The following is a 10424-nucleotide window of genomic DNA, read 5'->3' as shown; positions in this document are numbered from 1 at the left end:
TGAATTGCCTACGTCAACCCACTTCTTCACTACCAATAAACACCTTAAACCCAGAACAATCTGCAAAAGAATTACTACCTTCACAATATCAGGACTTTCAGGATGTCTGATAAAAATAATGCAGACGAGCTGCCCCCCCCCCCCCCCCCCCCCCCCCATCGTCCATACCACTGTCCAATTGAATTACTACCTGGAGCAGAAATTCCCTTTAACTGTATCTATTCTCTCTCAGATCCTGAATTAAAAGCATTAAAAAAATACTTGGATGAAGATCTAAAAAAAGTTTTATCCGACCATCCACCTCACCAGCTGGTGCACCCTTTTTCTTCGTAGAAAAGCAAGACTCTACCCTGCGACCCTGTATTGATTACAGGAGGCTGAACAACGTCATTGTAAAAAAACGGTACCCTCTAATTCCAGAACTCCTTGAGAGACTTCGCACTGCTAAGATACTAAATTAGACCTTAGAGGGGCCTATAACCTAGTCCGTATTCGTCCTGGAGATGAATGGAAAACCGCATTCAGAACACGCTATGGACACTTCGAATACCTCGTCATGCCTTTTGGCCTGTGTAACGCACCGGCTACCTTCCAACACTTTATTAATGACATTTTTAGGGATATGCTCGACCAAACTGTAATTGTGTATCTAGATGACATCCTAATCTTGGAATCTAGGAATTTAGAACATCGCAAAGACGTCTGCAACGTTTTACAAAGATTACGGGAACACCGGCTCTACATCAAACTTGAGAAATGTGAATTTGAGAAAAGAACTATTCAATTTCTGGGCTACATCATTTCCCCAGAAGGTCTAAGAATGGACCTTAACAAAATTAAAGCTGTAATAGAGTGGCCAACACCGAGAAATGTAAAGGATATACAGAGATCCATTGGCTTTGCTAACTTCTACAGGAAATTAATTTGCAATTTCTCCAAAATTATAAAATCAATTACACTACTCACTAAAGACAGTGCATTTTGTTTGGACCTCTGAGGCTCAGGACGCCTTTACTCAATTGAAGTCCCTGTTCACACGTGCACCGATATTAATTCACCCGGATCCCGAATTGCCATTTACAGTAGAGGTCGATGCATCTGATTTGGCAGTTGGTGCGGTGCTGTCACAGCGCTCAGGAGATAAAATTTTGTTACACCCTTGTGCCTACTTCTCTTGTCAAATGTCTCCATCTGAAAGAAACTATGATATCGGAAACAAAGAATTGCTTGCAATCAAGGAAGCCTTCTCTAAATAGAGACATCTTTTGGAAGGGGCCAACAACCCAGTAACCGTTCTAACGGTTCATAAGAACCTCAAATTTCTTCAAAATGCCAAGAGATTATCATCCAGACTGGCTAGATGGAGCTTATTCTTTTCCAGGTTCAATTTTGTAATTACCTACCGTCCAGGCTCTAAAAATGGCAAAGCAGAAGCCTTATCTAGGATATTTTCTGAACCTACCCAGGAAAATAAGAGCCAAACCAAGATCTTATAAAAAAAAAAACTTCTTAGGGGCCACTAACTCAAGGGATCTGTTAAGCTTAATCAAGAATGGTTATGAAAATGATCCTTTCCTTAGCCACCCTACAGGGAATGTCAATCTCTGCTTTAAAGATGGGTATTGGATTCAATCAGATTACCAGTTATATGTACCAGAAGCAGCTTGACTTGATGTTCTGGTTTTTGGTTTATTTTTTTATTTTATTTTTTATTTTTGTTTAAATTTGGGTAGACCCCAAAATATTGGGAAATATAAACTGTGATAACCCCCTCCAGCCATGCTAAACAAATGTTCAGACAATACACTGGCTGCAGGGCAGACCAGCACCTCCAAGGCGTAAAGGGAAAGCAAAGGCCTGTGCCCAAGTTGGAGACCCAGAAGTTGAAGGGGGCAGACCCATCAGTCAGTACGTGTAGGCGTGTGCACACATACTGCTCCACCATGTCGCACGTCCCTGTGATGTCCACGATCCAATTGGATATCTGCTCTAGCAACTTTCGATGTTGTTTTCTGCAGCTAACATATTGATCACGGTTAGCGGCGAATCAGGGTTCCATGCCAGAAAGGCAGCGTGAGAAAGGGATACCACATCCAAGGAGGTCAATGGATGAAATTAAATGTGATCGAGCGGAAATGTGGGACAAGTTATTGAAGTCGAAGCTTCCAAGTAAAGGAGGGGGCGCGCGACAATTACCCACTCCCGACTCGGGGAGGTAGTGACGATAAATAACAATACAGGACTCTTAAGATGCCCTGTTATTGGAATGATTAATAAAAAATTATAGGGAATGTCACTGGGGTATTTTGAATTTGGAAACGTTAGACAGGCGAGGCCCTGCTGCCGGTTTGTTGACTCTAGATGACTTCTCCCTGATCGCACGTCCCTGTGACGTCTACGATCCAATTGGATATCTTCCCTATCAACTTTTGATGTTCTTTTCTGCTCCTACCATGTTGATCACGGTTAGCGGCGAATCAGGGTTCCACGCTGGAGAGGGAGTGTGAGGAAGGCATACCACATCCAAGGGAGGTCAATGGATGAAATTAAATGTGAACGAGCGAAAATGTGGGACAAGTTGTTAAAGCGGAAGGATCGAATGAAAGGATGTGGTGCACGTCAATTAAAGACGAATTTTAGAAATTTAAGTCCCTGTCACCTATGCAGAGTAGGGGTTTTTCATCGGAAAAACTGGGTTAATGTCACCCACCAATGGAACAGACGATTTTTTAAAATTTCGGGCCCTGTCAACTATGCAGAGCAAGGGTTTATTCACGGCAAAACTGTGTTCATGTCACCCACCAATTGAACAGACGATTTTACAAAAATTAGGTCCCTGTCACCTATGCAGAGCATAAGTTTGTATACGGCAAAATTGGTAAAATGTCCCCTGACAATGTAACAGACGATTTTTTGAAATTTATGTCCCTGTCACCTATGCAGAGCAGGGGCTTATTCACAGCAAAAATGGTAAAATGTCACCCAAGAATGTAACAGACGCTTTTGCACCCTGCTCCCTCTTTTGCTGTGCTGGTGCCTCTGTGCGACCGCCGCCTCTTCCTCCAAACTAGACAGGTCACTCGCATGAGCATGATTCCATGTGGGGTCTAGTATCTCATCATCCTCCACATCATCTTCCACCCACTCTTTACCCCTGCCCTCCTTGTCGGTCTGCATACTGCAGAAATCCGCAGCAGTTGGCACCTGTGTTTTGTCATCAGAGATGTCCAAAGTCCTCATCCTGAAACATAAGTGGTTGGGCATCAGTGCACTCAAACTTTTCTACTTCTGGTACATGGCTATGTGGATTGTCCAAGGAAACCCTGCCAGCAGAGTCATCAAAAAGCATAACAGACTTCTGCATGACTTGGGGCTCAGACTGCTGCATGCCTTTGGGCTCAGACTGCTTGCCTGATTTGCAAGGGGGTGAGATAAAAAAGACAAATGGCCATGGGCTGTAGGTGCCAACTCAGATTTTTCAGCAGGGGACTGGGTGGGAGACAATGCAAAGGAACTGTAGGCACTGTCAGCCCCCCAATCTACTATAGTTTGTACTTGTTCTGGCCTCACCTGATTCGTACTGTCCTAAATGCAGTGTAGGCCGCAAATGTACTTTCTAGCGCAAAAGATGAGCATTTGTCACCCAACAATGTAACAGACGAATTAGTGAAATGTATTTCCCTGTCTACTAGGTAGACCAGGAGTATATCACAGCCAAAAATTGGTGAATTTCAACGGACAATGTAACAGACAAATTAGTCAAATGACTTAAAGTAAAATATGTAAAAATTGTAAAAAATAATCTTGATCTATGAGGTGGGTGAGGCAGGTATACATGTCTATTCTGCACAAGGTACATACAAGTCCTGTGGGAACCATGCCTGGTTCATTTTAATGAACGTGAGCTTGTCCACTGTCCATTGGCTGTGGACAGGCGGCTGCGTTTGTCTGTGATAATGCCCCCTGCCGTGCAAAACGCACATTCAGATAATACACTGGCTGCAGGGCAGGCCAGCACCTCCAAGGCGTAAAGGGAAAGCTCAGGCCATGTGCCCAATTTGGAGACCCAGAAGTTGAAGGGGGCAGACCCATCAGTCAGTACATGTGCACACATACTGCTCTAACATGTTGCTGAAATGCTGCCTCCTGCTAAGACGTTCCATATTAGCTGGTGGTGCTCGTTGTTGTGGCATGCTGACAAAGCTTTTCCACATTTTAGTCATGCTAACCCTGCCTTCTGAGGTGCTGGTGGTGCCCCAGCTGCTTTGGCAACCTCTTCCTCCTCCTCTGCCTTCGCCTTGTGCTTCCACTGTGCCCCCGCTGTCAGGTGGGAATGCCACCAGCAGCACGTCTACCAGCGTGTGCTCGTACTCGCGCATCTTACGATCATGCTCCAGCGACGAAATTAAGGATGGTACGTTGTCCTTGTAACGGGGATCCAGCAGCGTGGCCACCAAGTAATCATCACAAGTTAGAATGAGGGCAACTCGGCGGTCATTGCGGAGACACTGCAGCATGTAATCGCTCATGTGTGCCAGGCTGCCCAGAGGCAACGACAAGCTGTCCTCTGTGGGAGGTGTATCGTCTGTGTCCTCTGTATCCCCGCAGCCACGCACCAGTGATGGCCATAAGCTGGTTTGGGTGCCACCCTGCTGTGAACACTGTCCCTCCTCCTTCATCTCCTCCTCCTCCATCTCCTCCTCCTCATCCTCCACCTCGTCATCCTCCAGAACTGTGCCCTGGCTGGACAATTGTGTACCTGGCATTTGTGGGTGCAGGAACCCACCCTCGGAGCCACTTGTGAATGACTGGCCTGAAACCCTATGAAATGATCCCTCTTCCTCCTCCTCCTCCTGTGCCACATCCTCTTCCATCATCGCCCAAAGCGTTTTATCAAGGAGGCATAGAAGTAGGATTGTAACACTGAGAACGGCATCATCGGCACTGGCCATGTTGGTGGAGTACTCGAAACAGCGCAACAAGGCACACAGGTTTTGCATGGAAGCCCAGTCATTGGTGGTGAAGTGGAGCTGTTCCACAGAGCAACTCACCCGTGCATGCTGCAGCTGTAACTCCACTATCACCTGCTGCTGCTCGCATAGTCTGGCCAGCATGTGCAAGGTGGAGTTCCACCTTGTGGGCACTTCGCATATGAGGTGGTGAGCGGGAAGGCCGACGTTACGCTGCAACGCTGACAGGCGAGCAGCAGCAGGGTGAGAATGCCAAAATGTCACGGTAGGGAGTGGGGGAAACTCCCCACCGTATAGTGAGAGCTGTTACTAGGCCAGACTACAGTCGTGGCCAAAAGTTTTGAGAATGACACAAATATTCGTTTTCACAAAGTTTGCTGCTAAACTGCTTTTAGATCTTTGTTTCAGTTGTTTCTGTGATGTAGTGAAATATAATTACACGCACTTCATACGTTTCAAAGGCTTTTATCGACAATTACATGACATTTATGCAAAGAGTCAGTATTTGCAGTGTTGGCACTTCTTTTTCAGGACCTCTGCAATTCGACTGGGCATGCTCTCAATCACCTTCTGGGCCAATTCCTGACTGATAGCAACCCATTCTTTCATAATCACTTCTTGGAGTTTGTCAGAATTAGTGGGTTTTTGTTTGTCCACCCGCCTCTTGAGGATTGACCACAAGTTCTCAATGGGATTAAGATCTGGGGAGTTTCCAGGCCATGGACCCAAAATGTCAACGTTTTAGTCCCCGAGCCACTTAGTTATCACTTTTGCCTTATGGCACGGTGCTCCATCGTGCTGGAAAATGCATTGTTCTTCACCAAACTGTTGTTGGATTGTTAGAAGAAGTTGCTGTTAGAGGGTGTTTTGGTACCATTCTTTATTCATGGCTGTGTTTTTGGGCAAAATTGTGAGTGAGCCCACTCCCTTGGATGAGAAGCAACCCCACACATGAATGGTCTCAGGATGCTTTACTGTTGGCATGACACAGGACTAATGGTAGCGCTCACCTTTTCTTCTCCGGACAAGCCTTTTTCCAGATGCCCCAAACAATCGGAAAGAGGCTTCATCTGAGAATATGACTTTGCCCCAGTCCTCAGCAGTCCATTCACCATACTTTCTGCAGAAGATCAATCTGTCCCTGATGTTTTTTTTTGGAGAGAAGTGGCTTCTTTTCTGCCCTTCTTGACACCAGGCCATCTTCCAAAAGTCTTCGCCTCACTGTGCATGCAGATGCGCTAACACCTGCCTGATGCCATTCCTGAGCAAGCTCTGCACTGGTGGCACTCCGATCCCGCAGCTGAATCCTCTTTAGGAGACGATCCTGGCGCTTGCTGGACTTTCTTGGACGCCCTGAAGCCTTCTTAACAAGAATTGAACCTCTTTTCTTGAAGTTCTTCATGATCCTATAAATTGTTGATTGAGGTGCAATCTTAGTAGCCACAATATCCTTGCCTGTGAAGCCATTTTTATGCAACGCAATGATGGCTGCACGCGTTTCTTTGCAGGTCACCATGGTTAACAATGGAAGAACAATGATTTCAAGCATCACCCTCCTTTTAACATGTCAAGTCTGCCATTTTAACCCAATCAGCCTGACATAATGATCTCCAGCTTTGTGCTCGTCAACATTCTCACCTGAGTTAACAAGACGATTTCTGAAATAATCTCAGCAGGTCCTTTAATGACAGCAATGAAATGCAGTGGAAAGGTTTTTTTGGGATTAAGTTAATTTTCATGGCAAAGAAGGACTATGCAATTCATCCGATCACTCTTCATAACATTCTGGAGTATATGCAAATTGCTATTATAAAAACTTAAGCAGCAACTTTTCCAATTTCCAATATTTATGTAATTCTCAAAACTTTTGGCCACGACTGTACAGTAAAGGGAGCAGGCTACAACCTACAGCCGCCCTAATTCTGACCCTGATCTCCTGACCGCATGAGCGAACCATGAAGGTGGGAGGGCTCATGCACTGGAACCTGGATCCTGCTGACCCTGATGGTCCCTGGCATAAGGGTCAGGAATAAGAGAAAAACGGTTCCTCAGGGAATCAGACGAACCAGAGTTTCCAGCTGCCTAGTAACAGGTGGAGGGAAAAGACCATATGCAGGTAAGTACACAGTGCAACAACAGAACACTAGCAACAACTAACACTTACCTGCCGCAGCAGAGAGGGAAAGACGGCACCAAACATCTAACCGGACCTCCATGCAAACACCAGATGCACGGAAGCTTCAGGCAGTGGTGCATACAAACTTATGGTTCCCCCTCTGGGAAACCAGCCTCCTTGCGGAGGTACAGCACACACAGGGAAAACATCTTGCACACATGCAGGGACGAACACCAACAAAAGTGCAGACATGTAACAACACACAAGACGTACAACAAACCCTGAACATAAACCCACACCAAACATATAACAAGTGAGGTTGGGTACATAGGAGATACAAGGGAGAAACTGGGAAGACCTTGATGACCACAAGGGTGGCCCTCACTGGACAGATGGTAAAGCCAGGAGCAGTGAACCACCAGCACACACCAAGCCTGGAGGAACACTGAGCTACAGCAGAATCTAAAGGCTTCCAGCAGAATCTAAATAGCCCAAAGCGACCACACCCAATCAGGGGGTTAACCCTTACAGCACCAGACAGGGGAAGGCTACAACTTAAAAAGGAAGTGCACACACCAGCCACCATGTTGCCACCAGCAACGGAATGCGTGGCAACCATGTCACGGCGCACACAGCCAAAGCCGAGACACTGCCACCACATGCCATAACAGCAAAACGTTGCCACCGGCAACCGCAAGCATGGCACAAGTGTCACAGCGCACACAGCAAAGGCCGTGTCACTCCCACCCTCAAAGCTCCCCCAACTGAAAAAGGGGAACTAAACGGAACACTCAATCAACAACAGGGGGAGGGGGGAAAAAAGGCAGAATCAGCGTCAGTGCAAGGGAGTCTCCCCAGAACTGCTGCCAGCCCCTGGAGCAACACACAGTAACCAGGGCAACAGCCACCAAACAGCTCAGAGAGACCGCACTGAACACTGTGTCCACCTTAGACCCAGTTCACACAAGGTCGCTGTCAGCAAGCATTCCCCAACCAGCACACAGCCAGAACACCAAAGGAATGCAGCCAGCAACACAACACAAGCAACAGAACCACTGTGAAGGAACTGGAGGCACTGTCAGCCACCCAATCTACTATCCTCTATCCAAAAAAAAGACAGCGCAGCTCAAACTTCTTCCATAGGGATGTTGTTAATTAGGGTACGTTGATAGTGTCTTTAAGGTGCAATCAATCACTGGATTTCAAGTTTTAGGTTCCCTTCACATTCTGATTTTTCATCTCCTGAGTGTTATATAAGAGAACTGAACATAGTGAGGTACCGCAACTCTTCAATAGACAAATATTTTTTATTATACTCACATAGATTAAAAATATCTGTGCATATAAAAATATTAAATGTTGCTAATATATCGCCTGCCCGACCCGGGTTTCGCTCTCGCTTGCTTCGTCAGGGGCTGCTCTAAATTCAATTGTCTTACCCACCCTTTTATACTCAGGTGGGCGTTAATTAAATATTAAGGAAAGTCTTTTGAGGGAATGTAAAGATAGGGTTGCAAATAGGGTTGCAAAGGAGAGCAGACAAAAAAATTTATGAACAGGGGGGTGACAAACAGACCTCCAATGAAAATAACCAGTAAATGAGATTGGCATTTATCACTCAATTTAGCAATAGTGTGGGTTTGATAGAAAAAACTGGGCTGTTTTAAAGAATGATCCGGTACTTGGAGGGTTAATCTCAGATAAGCCAATTGTAGTGTATAAAAAGGCACCAAACATTAAGGACAAATTGGTCCATAGTTGTTTGCCTATACATCAACAGAAAAAGCAAAAAACATTGATTTACATGGTGCGGCTTCTGTGCGGCATGTAAGATGCGCACAAGAGAAAATAGACAACTTCAGACTGGGGAGGTGACTTCAAACAGCAAGGGAGTAACCTTCACTGTGCAAGGTGAATTAACCTGTGAATGTATGGGGGTCATTTACATGCTGGAGTGCCCATGTGGCCTCCAGTATGTTGGACGAACGTTTAGGAAATTAAAAACCCGTTTAATAGAACACATAAGAAATATTAAAAAAGGAATTGATACACATGGGGCCAGATTTATCATTAGCTGAAGTCAGAATAATGGAGTGAAAAAGTCGCAAAAAAATGTGCAAACGCTAAAACTGCGCACAAATTTGCAACTTTTTTCTGCTCTGCACTATGCTCGCCAGTTTTCTGAAAGTGGGCGTGTTTTCTTATGTAAATGAATCTCTAGGCAGATTTACTATTGGGACTATTTAAAAAGTCGCAAAAAAGTCGCAAAAAAATGCGCAATTTCACTCCAGTGAGGACCATGCTTATCTTATGAAACTTTTTAATAGAACATGCGACTTTTTTGTAAAAACGTATGACTTTTTTGTAAAAACGTGCGACTTTTGTAAAGCTGCTTACTGACGGATAAACTGCTACCGTCAAACCACATTTATTACAGTCTGTAAACCCAGAATATAATTGCAGTATTTAAAGTTTGTATGTGACTGTCATAAATGCAACAAAGGCCGCAAATATATTATCTTGCCCAAAATGGGTGTTTTTTTAAAACCAGAATATAACAGCAGTATCTAACACTTGTATTGGACTGCCAGAAATGCATCAAAGGCCGCAAATTTATTATCTTGCCCAAAATGGGTGTTTTTTTAAACCCAGAATATAATTGCAGTATTTAAAGCTTGTATTTTACTGTGACAAATGCAGCAAAGGCCCCAGATGTAGGGTATTGCAAAAATGGGTGTTTTTTAAACACAGAATATAATTGCAGTATTTAAAGCTTGTATTTCACTGTGACAAATGCAGCAAATGCCCCAAATGTAGGGTCTTGCCCAAAATGGTTGTTTTTTTAAACCCAGTATATAATTGCAGTATTTAAAGAGGACCTTTCATCGGGCAAAAAATTGTGAACTAAGTATCACGACATATACAGCGCCGCCCAGGAATCTCACTGCACTTACTATTATCCCTGGGCGCCGCTCCGTTCTCCTGCTATGCCCTCCGGTATGTTCGGAGACTTGGTTATGGTAGGAGGAGACTGCCCTTGTTTGAACACAGTGTTCAAACAATGTGAGCTGTTTCCCCATCTCACATAGACATCTGACTGACAGCCACATACCTGATTGGTGCTGGGCCCCTTTACATATCAGACACAAGAAGACAGATAGAAAGGACAGACATAATATATGATTGCTGGGCTCCCTCTGCACTCTCAGGGACATTGGCTCTTATGCTGAAAGCATGGAGAGGAGAGGGTTACAACTCCCAGCATGTCCAGGCTGTTATATGATATCAGAGGATATTACAAGAATGAGGTTGAGGAGAAGAGAACTACAAATCCCATA

The sequence above is a fragment of the Bufo bufo genome, chromosome 4 (genome assembly GCF_905171765.1).
Source record: "Bufo bufo chromosome 4, aBufBuf1.1, whole genome shotgun sequence".
Taxonomy (NCBI): Eukaryota; Metazoa; Chordata; class Amphibia; order Anura; family Bufonidae; genus Bufo; species Bufo bufo.
Note: the sequence above shows the minus strand (reverse complement) of the source record.